This window comes from Neocloeon triangulifer, unplaced genomic scaffold (genome assembly GCF_031216515.1).
Source record: "Neocloeon triangulifer isolate White Clay Creek 2 clone unplaced genomic scaffold, ASM3121651v1 ptg000013l, whole genome shotgun sequence".
NCBI classification, from domain to species: domain Eukaryota; kingdom Metazoa; phylum Arthropoda; class Insecta; order Ephemeroptera; family Baetidae; genus Neocloeon; species Neocloeon triangulifer.
Window position 1 is genome coordinate 7,264,351 of NW_026775555.1, and position 14,415 is coordinate 7,278,765.

General features: G+C 36.2%; 1 protein-coding gene across 3 annotated transcripts in view; it reads left to right on the forward strand.

The window, feature by feature from the left end:
- The window catches only part of LOC132199000 (protein artichoke), a 94,638-nt gene that overhangs the window by 12,220 nt on the left and 68,003 nt on the right, over positions 1-14,415 (forward strand). Inside the window, exon 1 of one of the 3 annotated variants that reach the window (XM_059623368.1) lies at positions 5,252-5,388. The exons of the other annotated variants lie outside the window; for them this stretch is intronic. The gene's annotated coding sequence lies outside the window, so the exon portion shown is untranslated. Of the gene's footprint in view, positions 1-5,251; positions 5,389-14,415 lie in introns of those variants that run through there. 3 annotated transcript variants of the gene reach the window in all.

The window sequence follows — 14,415 nt, forward strand, 5'->3', positions numbered from 1 at the left end:
GGCGCAGAGAGACATTAGGCGCGGCGTTCGTTATAAAAACGCGTGTGGTTTTGCGACAAAAACGCAACAAAACCGAGGCGCAAATTTATGCGCGCGCCAGCCGCAGCTTTTCTTGGGCGCGGAAAACCAAGTCTCGTCGTAAAAAGCCGCGACATCCCTGCCGAGATAAAAGGCTACGCTGGTATTTATTACAAAGGTCTCGGTGTTGCGATATCTAATGAAGCCATCGCACATTATCAACTTTTTCACGTGCGGCGTTATTAATAATAAAAAAAAGAACGTAGGTGCAATATCAGCTTTCTCCTCTGGAGAGGCAGTAAAAAGGGCGGTAATGCCCTTTTGCATTAAGATGGTCTGCTGATATATTAATGCATTAATCGGGGGCGGCTCCCTCCGCTAATTAAATTCCGCGTCTCGCCCCGAATGGAACGTGACGTGTGCATGCGAGAGATTCACTGCCTTCGTTTTCGCGTTCGTGCATTCGCCACCCGCTCTCGCTAATTGCTCTCACCCTTTCCGAATATTGATTGCTCGCAGTTGATTGCCAACGGCAGGTACACACACGCGTCCTAACGACTCATGGCGCGGTTGCTTCGTTCCAACTTTATAATTAATTGAGAATAAATCCGTTGAGTTTTTATAAACTCTATTTGAAACATTATAAACACATTAAATATACAAAATCACATATAAATGGGTTCCAAATTTTAAGCGCTCAGAGTTCATTGTTTAATTTCAACATTTTAAATAGAAAAAAAACGAAGTGAAAGTTAAACCAGAGTTATAGAGGTACTTAAATGTGTTTAAGATTATTATTTTTTTTAAATTTTTAATTGCATGTAAAAACGTTACAGCTAGATTTGATATTAATGAAGTTAATAGTTTTTTTTCTAAATTTATATTGGAAAATTTTGTAATATTCAAAATTCAAGGTTATTTGTAAATTTACAAATAATGAAATGATATCGAAGCTAGGCTGCAATAATTAAATTTTTAATTTTTTTAATTGCCGGCCAAAATGGGCCCAATGTTAGGTCGTTCTATTTTCCTATGGAATGCCTTCAACCCTTTTTCCCGTCAGATCGTTAGGATCACCTAGAATTTGAATCAGCCGTGAGCTGAATCATCAAAGCGCTTCACAAAATCCCCGTCCGTCCTCCATCATCAGCGTTGATCGCATTATGACGTTTTTCTCCGTGAATGCAGCAGCTTTTTAGAATAAAAACGAGGGTGTCGAAGCGATGGTATTATTATTGCAGCCGGCCGTGGGCTTGGAAAGGCGGCGATTTGATTCATGGTGCACGGGCGTGGAGAAGGTGTTCATTTGCTGCTCTCGTGCGGATCGATGCATGAGAGATATCTGCAGTGTGCCGGAGCCACTCACTCGCTCGCTCTCTCTCTCTCTCATGCCACAATGATAATAACGTGTGCATGCACCGGGGCAGTGAAAGAGTTATGGCTCAATTATGCTGCCCAATTTCGCGCTGCTAATCGCTTGATTCGATGATAGCATCAAGCTAAGGTCCCGAGCAGGAACATTTCTTTAAATTTTACAGGTGAACGAGTTTAATACAAAATTTGAAATTCAATTATTTGTAGTGGATATGATTTTTGTTTATCATAATAATTTAAATAAATATTTGTTAAATTCAATGTTTCTAGGAAAAAATTTAATTTAATAAGCAATCCAACAATAAGGGGAAAAAATCATAAAAAATAAACTGAAAAATCTCTTATAAAAATCCCCTAAATGCATCCAAGAAACAGAATTTCAAGCAATATTTAGCCATTATTTGGCTTTTTCCACCTAAATCATTTACTTTAAACCTATTTTGGGGAGATAATAACATTCGTAAATGCAATTTCCACTTTCAATTTGTACAAATTTTAAACATTCTGCTTGAATAAAAAACAGCAAACGATTAGGGCACTAAAATTTTAATTAAATTTTCTCCTTCCCTCGCTGTCACATATCTAATCCATTATTTTGAATTTGAAGTGGCCTCGCCGCCAATAATTTTGTCACTGTCCCGCGGTGCCGATGCAGATTGTGAGTGATATCAATCGAGTCGAGGGTTTGGCGGTGATGGATCGCTCGTTCGCTCGCTCGCTCGCGCCGATATTTATGATGCAGCCAAATTGCACGTGAATCTATTTGCGCTATGCTGCCGGCTAAATTATGAGTGGGGTGCGGTGATTGATACTTTTGTCGCGTAATCAACACCGCTGACGCAACGGGTGCACACTTTGCACCTGGACAAACACACTCGGCACGCGAAACGCTGCCGTCAGTGACCCACAGGGGATGTGTCAGTGGGAAATTTTTCACGCAAACTGCGGCTCTTTGATTTTGGTTCGGCATTTGTCATTGTTGGAACAATTGCTACAGTTATTGTCAAAAAAAAAAAAAAATATCGTACATTTTAAATTAATTTTTGTTGTAGACCAATGCATTCTGCATAATCTTTCCTTAATGGCAAATTTACTTATTTTAAGTATTTTTTGCTTCCAATATGAAAAACTTCAGTGTTTTATACTTTTTGGATTATACTTAGTTTTAATTTTATTAATAGTTTATTATATATTATGCAATTTTAGATGATATTCTATATTCTAAATGGGTAAATGCAGAAGAAATTCCGTCGTTTTATTCTATATATTTTCACTTAAGTTTGTGAGAATTTTGGACAGTAAAGACAAGACAAAGGAATAATTCAACCTTTGATGACTCATCATGCCATCAATAACAAATGTATCATGAGTAGATATAACTAACTAAGCAAAGAACAGGAAACCCTTGAACACAATAGATAGTAGTTATTCAATTAGTTTTATTTTGTATTTTAAGCTATTATTGTGATAAAAAAAAAAAACCAATAACTTATTAGGCACTGATCCATGATTATGTGAAACAATTGAATTTATATCATTTATTTATTTTGATATAGCTCTATTTTTTCTTCGTCAAATTAAAAAAAAAAAACGTTTTCGCTTTTTTTTTAAATAATCAAAACACATGAAAATTATTCTTTATTTATTTTGAATTAAATAAATTTTCCCAATTTCATTAAAATTTAAAATCATAAAACCGTTCTAGATGCAAAGAACCTGCAAGGAACTATGAATAAGAAAACTTAATTGATTTTGTAGCATCGTTGAAACTGCATTTTCACGAACAGCATAGATGTATCAAGTGGAGCGTATATTGCTCGCCGCATTTCCTCTTCATTTGCGGTCGCGGCGTCTAATGACGCCATACATATAGTTATTAATTTAAATATCACTAGGCTGGTTGATGCAGTGACGTCACTAACACGGACGGAGACACCACTGCGTACAAAATGCCATCCACGGTGCACACGTTCGTTTGTGCGAGAAAAAATATGTGTGGTGGGCTCCGCAGCCCTCCGCTGTGTGGGATATTAAAAAGTTGGGCCCTCCGTGTAATATGTTGTGTGCGCACTCGCACATGCGGAACGGTCGGCTACGTGAACTCGACACACACACCCTTTCGACCGCAAGCCGAGTGACGTGGGAGGAGAGAGAGAGACCACCGGCTTTTAATTAATTTTTAAATTTTTGATTCACCCACTTGGTCCGCGACGCGTCTCCAGTCTCTTCGCATCGTCGGCTCGCTAAATTACAACTCGCAAACTCTTGGCGAAGGAAGAGTCGTTCCCAGAGGTGCGCGCCAACTTGTGTTGGACTCTCAACAAAGCCAACACACCAGAAACGCCACGCACTCGAGATATACTTAAAGAGGAGCGAGCTATTATGTCACTTGAAAAAAGTATGATGTTGAGGGAGAAGAAAAGCGAAGTGCGCACAATAATTAGAATATTTATTTTTAAAAAGTGCAAATTGCAAATTTTGGAATACTTAAATGTATTTTAATACCAATTATTTCTAAAAAATATATATTTGTGATTTTGGACAAGTAAAAGGTTTATCGCCGAAGTATTTTGAAAATTTTTTTATATGATATTTTAATTCTTTAGTTCCTCAAATTCTGATCAAGGAGAGTCAAGGACTTTGGAAATGGATCACATTTTCCAATGAAGGGTTTTTCTGCGGAAGGCTTGTTAATGAATCAGAGTTGAGAATTTTTGAGTAACAGTCGACGAAATTGGAAATTGATTTAGATTAGATTAGACATGTTACAAGTTTATTGTATTATAATATTTAATTTCATTTTTTTTATTATTGTTATTTATTTGTCCAAATTGTTACATCACATTGTTTACAATGTGATTTTCCAAGACTTATTTTCAAGTTTACGCCAAAGGCAAGCGGTTGAGGTTTTTTTTTTTGCCATTTCATACCACCTAAATAAAAAAACCTCTCAAAGAAATTCTAATTTGAGTCCCAGTTTACTACAAACATTTTGTCCAAGTTTATTCTCCATAAATTAAAAGGGTGTATACACATGACGCGTATTTTTCATAAAATCTTCAAAAACATTTCTTCGGCAGCGTTTTCATGTATTCAAGCTAAATTTAATAAAAACCTAAAATATCTCACTTTGTATTTTCACCATTTCGATTCTAAATTAGATGGGCTACATTTTTTTCCTACTAAAAAAATCAAAGTGGATATTGAAAATTTGACTTTAAAGCAAAAATTTAGAAAAGTCGCTATTGAAAAGTTGTCCGGCATTGCAAAATTAGCTTCTCGTTATTGTTATTATTTTTTTTTTAAATTTTAAAGAAAAATTAATATAATTTTTTATTTAACACATATTTATATGAATTAATTATCAATTTAAGAGTTTAGAAAAAAAAGTTTCCAAACAAAAAGGGGAATAATTTTGGTGTTGATGGAGGATTGCTTACCATTGATAATTAATAACTTTGCTGATGTACTTATTTTACATTTCATAACAAAATTTAAATGATAATCAATGCACACTTTACTTTCAATGAGACTAGAAAATTGGCGATCGCCATTCAATCCGGGGCAAGTAAAGAGTTTATGGTCGTTTTGCTTTGCCACAATCGCCGATGGGCAGCGAGTTTGTTCCTCGATTGTACATTCACAGTTCACACGCGGGGCAAACCTTTTGCATCGGCGGTCGGTTCGTTCGCCGGCTCGCGCCAGGCCAGCCACAACATCATAATAACATTACAGCCAATGGGTCTCGGGTTAGACTTGCGCTCTGGTGAACTCGGCGCTGCTTGAACGGGGCAGGAGGATTTCGCCGGATCAGTCTCACTGCGGAGCTGTGCACGACCACACGGCTGCGACCCTCTTTGCCGCCAGCTGCACTTTTTTCGACGACAATTTCTTTGACGTCAAAGTAATTCTTTCCGGGCATTTCGTAGCGGCGCTTCCATGGTGTAGTTTATTCGTCGGCTGACGTTTCTTATCCAGCAGATTATGCCTCTTGAGGTGAGTACCTGCAATTCGTATACAAAGTTTTGCAATGGATAATTTTTAAGAAATGGTCGAACTTTTTTAAATTAGTGAAGGAAAACAATTAAATTATGGATTGAAAAATTACTTTTTCAATTTGGAGGCTTATAAATTTTTATGATTTATATTCCGAATCGCTTTGAAAACTTATGTAAATCAAATTGAAAAAAATTCAAGAAGATTGACGCCCAATAAAGATCTTGTTGAAATTTTTGTCAATATCGTAAGTTTTCTAATACAGTTTGAACATGTAATTCAAAAATTTTACCCTAAAAATACCCGCAAAGCATTTTTTCAGTCTTTTCCAAACATTAGTGAGCCAGTAGGTGCCACATTTTTATTAGACAATTTGGATTTTAATATATTATTAAGTTCAATGAAAATTAATTTAATACAACGACGTTTTTTTTGCATTTTTATATAAAATATCATATTTTATTTCGGTCAATCAAGTCTTTTCCGCTTTCATTCTTACTTTTAATTTATTTTGAGTGGGTTTATAAAAAAAATCTATATAAAATCCCCTAGACCGGCAAAAAACCGAATAAAACTGATTAGATAATTTTACTTAAAGGAAAAAAATCATCTGATTAAATATTTAAATTCCGTCAAACTGCAGCCGCAATCATGATTTCATTTAACACGAGATTAATTGACAATCAATTATTTGCTATTAGTTAAAATCATTTTACAACTAAAAAACACATTTAAATTATTATTTGGTTGATTGATATTAAAACTTCTATCGTTTTTAATGTTTAATTGACAAACATCGAATCCAACATAAATTTAGGGTTGAGCGATCAAAGCTGTAAGCTGGAAAAAAATATGGAATATATGTGCAAAAGTTAATATTATATATTCCCAACCCTCGCTCGCAGGCATCAATAGCTACTGATATAGCGAGGGTTTTTTTTCACTTTTTTATCTCATTTCCTGTGTTTCCCATTAGCAGCTCGCCGATTATCATGTGACGGTGCGGCCCCTTTGCCTTATCTGTAAAAAAGTAAATTAGGAACGTGTGGCGGAAATGGAAAAGTTTTTTGTTTGACCCGTGAGTGGGACGAACGAAATGCTAATTCTCATCCCCTTTGAGACACGTACGTACGCCTCTTGCATTTGTAAAGAAAAAAAGGAGAAACGCAAATCCTTCTCTCTCTCTTTTAAAACCTTTCATTGAAGGCGAGCAAACTTTCCGAAAGTAATTACCAGCAAAGTCGACATGAATTTAAATATAACAAGACGACAACGTCAACAAAACAGAGAGAAAAGGACTCGTTAATAATGCACTCGACACTCGCAAGACAAACTAACTCGTTATACACCCGGCCGCGACAAACTTTCTCAATCTTGAATAATTCGGACAATTATTTCAATAATTAATCGCGTGCCGAGCGCTGCAAAGTTTGTTTTATCCCTGTGCAGATTTTGGCTCGAATTTGTCTCCCTTAGGTGGTCTTTTTCGCCGCGGCAAATTGTCTCGTGCAATATTTAACAAGGGCTCCGTTGTGGTTTCTTCCTCTGCCGCCAGGTCCCCCAAGTCCCGTTGAAGGCGCGCGTAAAGCTCTCCGTGGAAAAAAGCCTAGGCTGCACAATGATTTGCAGGTGCGGAAACTCGGCCACTGTTTATTCGCCATTTAACAACGCCCGGAGTGAGAATGGTGCAGAAACGGCGTGCAAATAAAGCCGAATCACAAAAAATCTCCTTTCCACCCTCTTCGCTTCTGCCAAGAGTGGGAACCTGCACCTGCAACACGTGAGATTACACACAACGGCGTTTCCTTTCGGATGATCTCGGCTGGAATTTTTAAAAATTCAACAGTCTCGGCAGTGAAATTCGAGAAGCGGCAACTCATTCTTTATTCAGTCTGAGCCCGATTTTATTTTGTTTGCGCATCGGATCGCAATTTCGTTGTCGTCGCGAAAGCAGGGTAAACATTGTTTTGAAACGGAATATCAAGAGAGAGAGAAGGAAAAAAGAAGCGAGTTGAGAAAGAATAACTGAGGAAGAGCTGTTTAATATTCATGCCCGGCTCGATCGTCTCTTCTTCTTGATAAAGAGGATGAACGGCGCTGATTATCTAAGAGAGCAACCGACCGGCCGCCAACAAGTACCCTATATGCAACACTGCTAATACAACTTGCTGTTTACGGCCGGCCCGAGAGTGAGAAAGAGAAAGTGAATCTGCTGAGGAGGGTGTCTGTCGCCCATTTGTTATGCACACAATGGAACACAGCGCGGCGAAAATCAATGCCCAAGAAAGAGAGCCATTTGTATTCGGGCCGGGAGAAAAGAAGCGAGCGAGCGTCTGCCAGCCTAGCGCAAGTTGACTCGCGTGAACGAGAGGATTAGAATGGTTTTTCAACGGGAAATGGGCTCGATTTAACTTTACGTTCACTTGGAAACCTGTGGGAGTGAACGTTCATTTTAAACTAACATAATATAACATTTATTTGCAGTTGATTAAAATTTTATAACATTACAATAAGAACGATATTTTTAATGATAATAATATCAAAAAAATGTTTATTTAATGATGCAAAAACTCTAACTCTAATTTTAGATGTAGAAGTGAAAATTCACAAATATAAGAAAATACAAAAATTAATTTTTTAATGATTTTTAATTATGGTCTCGAATTTGTATTTTTAATTTAACTATTCCAACAATTCAACTACATATTGATAAATTTAATGCCAACAACTAATGATAATTAAAAAAATAAACGGCTTTCAGGTTTTTATTAACTTAATAATTTCATCAATCAAAGTTTTTCACTGCAATTTGCACTTTTAGCGCAGCCACCCACGTTCCACCCGTTCGAGCGGCAAAATATATGAATCATAATAAGTGCACCATCTGCCCTCCTCTTTTCATCCCGCTCGCCATTTTCACCTCATTAATTTTCAATCTACTCGAGTTCATAATGACGAAAAAATAATGGCGCGACCCCGGGTGGCGTCAAGTAGCGAAGAATGATAATTCTGGCTCCTCTGTGTTCTGCTCCTTGGCTCGTTGGCTGCTTGGCAGGACGGCGGAGTTCGCGATCTATGTGCACATTTGCAAACTCCACCAACTCTTCTCTAATAGTCTCCTTTCGCCCTCTGCAGCGCAATAACAGCTTTCGTCTTTTTAACACTTCAGATCCTCATTGCAGTATATACATGGCCACCCTTCTCTTTATGTGTTAAACTTTCAGTAGGTAAAATGGTCGCTGATAAATAGTTCGGCAAACATGTAGTCAAATCGATTTTTTTCCCAATATACTTAAAGATGATTTATGGCTGGGAATCTTTGGTACATTTTGTCATTCTGACATTCAAATGTTCTTCTTAATGAAAAACCATTGCTTTTTTGTGGAATTTTCAGCAAAGTTTTATTGTTTTGATTTATTGAGCTCAATTGAGCAAAAAAATCTGGAATTTAATAATTAATAATAATTATTATTATTTGTTGTTTAATCTAGTGGATAAATTCTGAATATTTTAAATTTATTTTAACAATGTGAATTACGAAAGCTAAATTTTGTGTAAAAAAGTATTATTATTATTGATCACTCCAAAAATAACTACTTTCTTAAGAAATAAGATCTTTCTAGATCAGACTATTTTTGCACATTTGCAGGAGATGAGATTTTTGGCCAGTTTACTGATAAAATCTTTCACAACTTTTTTACGATGAGAAATAAACGAAGAAACAAGAAGGCTTTCGATTTTGAAGGCAACTTTCCTCCTAAGTGTAATGAAGACGCTTCTTACGGCGGCTCATTTTCACTAAAAGAAGTTTTTAATACGGGCGCATTGTCACGGTAAAACGTTGTTATGAAGTTTATGTCGCAACTAATAGCGGGATCTGCGAGAGGTCATTAAGAAAAAAGGCATCTGCGGGCGGCCATTGTCGCCAAATGGAGTGGCGAAATAATAATAATCGTCATCATCATGTTGCTCACTTTCGCCGTCTCGTGAAAAAAGCTCGCTCTTTTCACTTAGGCATTAATATTTGGAGCGAATTTAAACTCGGCGCTGGCTTTTTTGAGGAAATCATTAGCACTCGGAACGCGTGGTCCCTCTGGCTTTTACACGGCCCGAGATTATATTTTCTGAATAAATTACGAACGAATATTAATGGCCAGGGAATTTGTATATATCGCGCGATTCGCTTCTTGAATGCGAATGCGCGCAAGAAATTAATGAGTTTCAGTTGCAGCCCGTCGCGCGCGAATAATGCTCCGCAATAAGCACAACACAAATGGAATGAAAGAAAGAAAGATTTCTCAACAGCTGCGCTAATTAATTGCCGTCACAAACGAAATTCAAATTAGCTCGAGCCGCGTGTGCGATACTATGTGCAATACTTGCTTATTTCTCCGTTTCAAAGCAAAAAGCACGCGTTTAATGAAAAAGAGTGAGAAATAATTCACAAAAAGAGGGCGAATTAGTCCAGTGACGCGTGCGGAAACGAAGGAGTCGCGCGAGCTGGTGCCATAAATCACGAAATTAAATTAAGTGAGACGTGAATAATTCTTACGCTTGGCAATTTTCAGAATGTGTTTCCATTCGAGAACAGTTAATTAAAATTTCACACGGTACCCGTTCACCAAAGGTATGAAACCCGCACACTGCCTTTGACGCCCAGGTTGCAGGTGTGGAAACCTGCAGGAGCTTTTTTATGCTCCAAGTGGAAATCAGAGCATGCAAATTATCCATTGTTTATAAAATTATGAAATAAAAGAATTGAAACCAGGCAAAAAAAATTTTTTTTTCGTATCAACGAGTTTGCTTGGTTTCATTTATTGAAAGTTAGCTTTTAATATAAAAAGTTTTTAAATTTTTAAATTATTTATTGTTACGATTTTATATTATATTTAATTTGTTTAATAATTTATTTCTCCCTTACAATAGAGACAAAATGATAGAATTTGGTTTTTAGTTGCAAATTGTGTTAATTAATGCATCACTGGGCATACTCTTCCCAAATTCATCCATAAATTCAATATTTATTAACAAATATAGCAAGAGAGTAGCTAAATAATATACTTTACTACTTCACTTTTTAGATATTTTTTTTTAATTTTACTGATTGAGAATTATAAATAATAAAACTACTTTATGTGACTTTTGAATTCACCTTCTTTATGACGTGACTTTGGACCACTTCTGAGAGTGGATTTTCTTGAATAATTCTTTCATTATTCCAGAAAAAGATTTTTGGAGATAAATTAAAATATAATAATTATGTTATGTGAAAAATAAGATTTAAACGGAACTTAAAATTTTTCTATTAATAAACTTTTATTATCTTTTCAAGATTTATGTTGATTCTAATTATTTTTCACATCAGTCATTCGTCCCATTTCAAATTTCTCAATTGAATAGAAATAAAACTCACAAGTTCAACAAAATACTTTTCGAGTTTTAAAAAATTTAAATTTTTCTGCAATGAATATGCATGGATAACTTTTCGTTACTCGGTTTGCCTCTCTGAAAGTATTTTCCAAGAAGTTCATAATGAATGTAAATTTCTTTCTTTCTTTTAATGCACAGAGTTTTCCGCATAGTTTGTGTGGCGTTTGGTGTCTGGCGTGGAGCACATACAAGAAATTGGGCCGCTCCAGCGGCACTCGCGCACAAAGAATTGATTTTATCAAGTTTGACCTACAAGCCTTGGCCGTTTGCAGGCGGACGGGCGTGCGGCTAAACTGCCAAAGTATGCTGCACTCATTATGTGACACGCTATTTATAAATTTTCACGTGCACACTTTTCAAAAAGGGAAACACAAGCAAGAGGAACTGTAGAAATACACGCGCAGGTGCACATTCGCACACTCGAACCGGCATCCTCTAATTGACGCTGTCGCTGATAAGGGAAGAGCAAAAGAGAAACTCTCTTCAAAGACGAATGTTTGCCAATTAATTACTGGAAAATTAATTTACACACGGCAAACAACGAGCTGAATTTAGCGTTTAATTTGCGTTGGCAAAACGCCGCTGTTCTGCAAACGTGTATAGAGCGAATTGCTTTAATTTGTAATCATCCAGGCAAGGAACAGACCATAGGTTTATAAACGGGGATAAAAAAAAAGCCCTGAACCCTCTGAAGTGGATTAAAAATAAAATATGTATGAAATCTTCAGTGACCGAATGTGATTCAAATCAGGAGTATTCAATCTTCCATATTCTCTGTTATTTAAACAAACCAAAAAAACTAATTTGCACTCTAATTATTAAGATAAATTGTTATTTTGTTAAACTACAATTTGATTGTTTTAATTAATTTAAATCTAAGCTTCTTATTATAAAAGCTGTTATTCTATATATTCTGATCATTTTTTTTTCAATATAACTTAAAATAATAAACAGTGATTCTAAAATCAAGATCTAAATTGAGTGATTTACGTTTAAGTACATTTGATGATGTCTTTAATAGGGAGGCTATTTCGGAGCAATTCATGACGACGTGAGGCAGTTCGAGGCCCTTTCGCGACTTCTCACAACTTTTCTCAGTATCGCCATAGCAACGAAACACTTTCGTGATGAGTTCTCGCATCCCCTTGCCGAGAACATGATTTGTAAGACCCAAATCGAAAATTGGTCTTGGAACTGGCAATATTAAAAAAGTAGCTATGAAAAAGGAGACTCTTTGTGATCAAAAAATAAAAAAAAATTCTCTCGTCTCTGGCAAAAGGACATAAAGATGTAGTAATAGAAAAAGTGAATCGCAAAAGGGGACGCGGTGTCTTTTTGATAGAAAACATTAAACATTTTACGGTCTGGCCTTTATTGTGTGCAGCCGGGATGAGATTAACAGCAGAGACACACACACAGGGAACACTTTATGTTGTTATTCCAGGCCGGCACCTCACCGAGTTCACAAAATTTATTTAGCAGTTAGCCGTGATAAAGCCGCGTGGCCGTAATGCCATTTTAATATTCCCTCTGCCTCTGTTTTGTGCACCGCCCCGCAAAATTCAAAATTCAGCCGGGCAAAATCTAGAGACGCCAGCGTCGTTTGCATAATATTTTTTTTTTCACCCGGCGAAAAGCAAAAAGCGGAAAATGTTTTGGCAGCAAACTGCTGCTGCTGCAGAAGAGTGCAATCTTTTGGCTTTGGACAAAAAATAAACAAATATATGGAGATGGCTTCCCTTGGCCAGATAATCGCATTGATTTACGAGCGAATCGCGAACAAAAAACTACACACGCACTGGTGGATTAAATTCAATTTCTCACAGCAATATTCAGAGACGACGGAAGCGAGATAACTGAGTGAACGAAGCCGATTTTCATCTCTGTCCTTTGCTCTTGGCCGTGATTTATGGCAACGCTTTGCGCCGCCTTTTTATACTAGGGTGATGTGTGTGCGATATAATATGTTGCTGTCGCATTTATGGCCCCGGAGTACGACCCTGTTCTCTCTTTTGATATGTATTCACTGCTGCCGGATTTCGAGTGCTGCTGTATAAAAAAATTGGTCAAACGGATGTTTGTCCGGAGAGCGTAACAAAGTACCATTTGTGCTACGCAGATAAAATACGTACCGGCGAAATGGCCAAAAAGTAAGACATTATTTATAACCGTCGGCTACTTCTTTGTAAATTCATAAAATTTAATATGAAGAACTATAGAATAAAAAGTTATGGAAGTTTAATAATTTCCTAGTTTGAATCAGTTGTGTTAAATAAGTGTTCTGAGAAGAAACAAAGTTTTAGCAGAAAGAAAATATTTAATTCATGAGAGTTACTTTATTATTATAGACAAATTTGATTAAATTTCATAACTTTTTCTTAAACATTTTGACAATTATTTAATTCTTTCATTGTAATACTTGCCCAATTAGTAAAACTTTATGCTTAAAAGGACATGTTGAAAAAAAATCTTTTAAAATTCAGGATAAGTGCAAAATTGACTTATAAATTAACAAAAAGCTAATTTTTTTTATGATTCATGGATTATAAATTATACTTAATACCACAAAAGCGGCAAATGAAAGCCTATCTTAATGATGGCTGGGCCGGATGGACAAAATAATTTTAAATAACGTAGGGTGTAATTTAAGCTGGACACCAATTTTCCGAGCATACAGCTCGTTATAAACGGTAGTAATTACAGTGACCCGTATGCTCCTCTAGAGCACTTAATCATCCCAAGCTGAGCGGACGGACGCTGCACCGGGGAGAACTAAAACTGCCGTGTATAATAATGCAGCAGCAAACCAGAAAATTTGATTAGTTTCATAAATCTTGCAAATCCGCTTGCAATTTTCCAGCTCAGCGACACTTGATGAATATGAAATGGGGGCTTGTTGTTCTCCTGCCTGCCTGCCAGTTGGCTGCCACATCTGATTTCAACGTGCATAAATACATACGACTGGCTTTACTATCTGTGCCACGGTAAGAGACATGACGGAGGATAACGAACTCCCACTGCTCCTCACTAGCAAACAGTCAGTGCTCATTTCTCCACTATATATCGGAATACACGAAATGATATTAAATAAAAAAAGCCTGACAATAATTGCGTGTTTAGCAGGGTTTTTCATGAGTGGAAAAATGTTATAATCATTATTATTGTAAACTAAATCATGCGTTTTTTTAAATTTAATTTTATGAATAACTGTAAAAAAATCAATAGACTTTTTCCTTTACTCAAGAGTACATGACATTGAATTAAAATTTTTAAGCTTTAATTGGTTTTTTTTTAGGCAAAATAATGCTATTTTTTAGTATTTTAATCAACACTGTGGTAGTTGCAATAGTTTTAATTAATTTGAGCTCTTTGCCTTTTTCCGGGACGAATTGCTAAAAATCAATATACAATATTGTAAACTGCTTCGTCGCTTATTGTTAGTTTTACAAAAATATTGAAATTTTCCTGTAGAATTTTCTTAAATTTCTAAAAAAAAATCTTTTATTATTTTCAAGCATTCATACCTCTACAGGAATATGGACTTAAACTCGGAAAGTTGAGGCAATATTGTGGAGTAATTTATTTATTCCATAATCA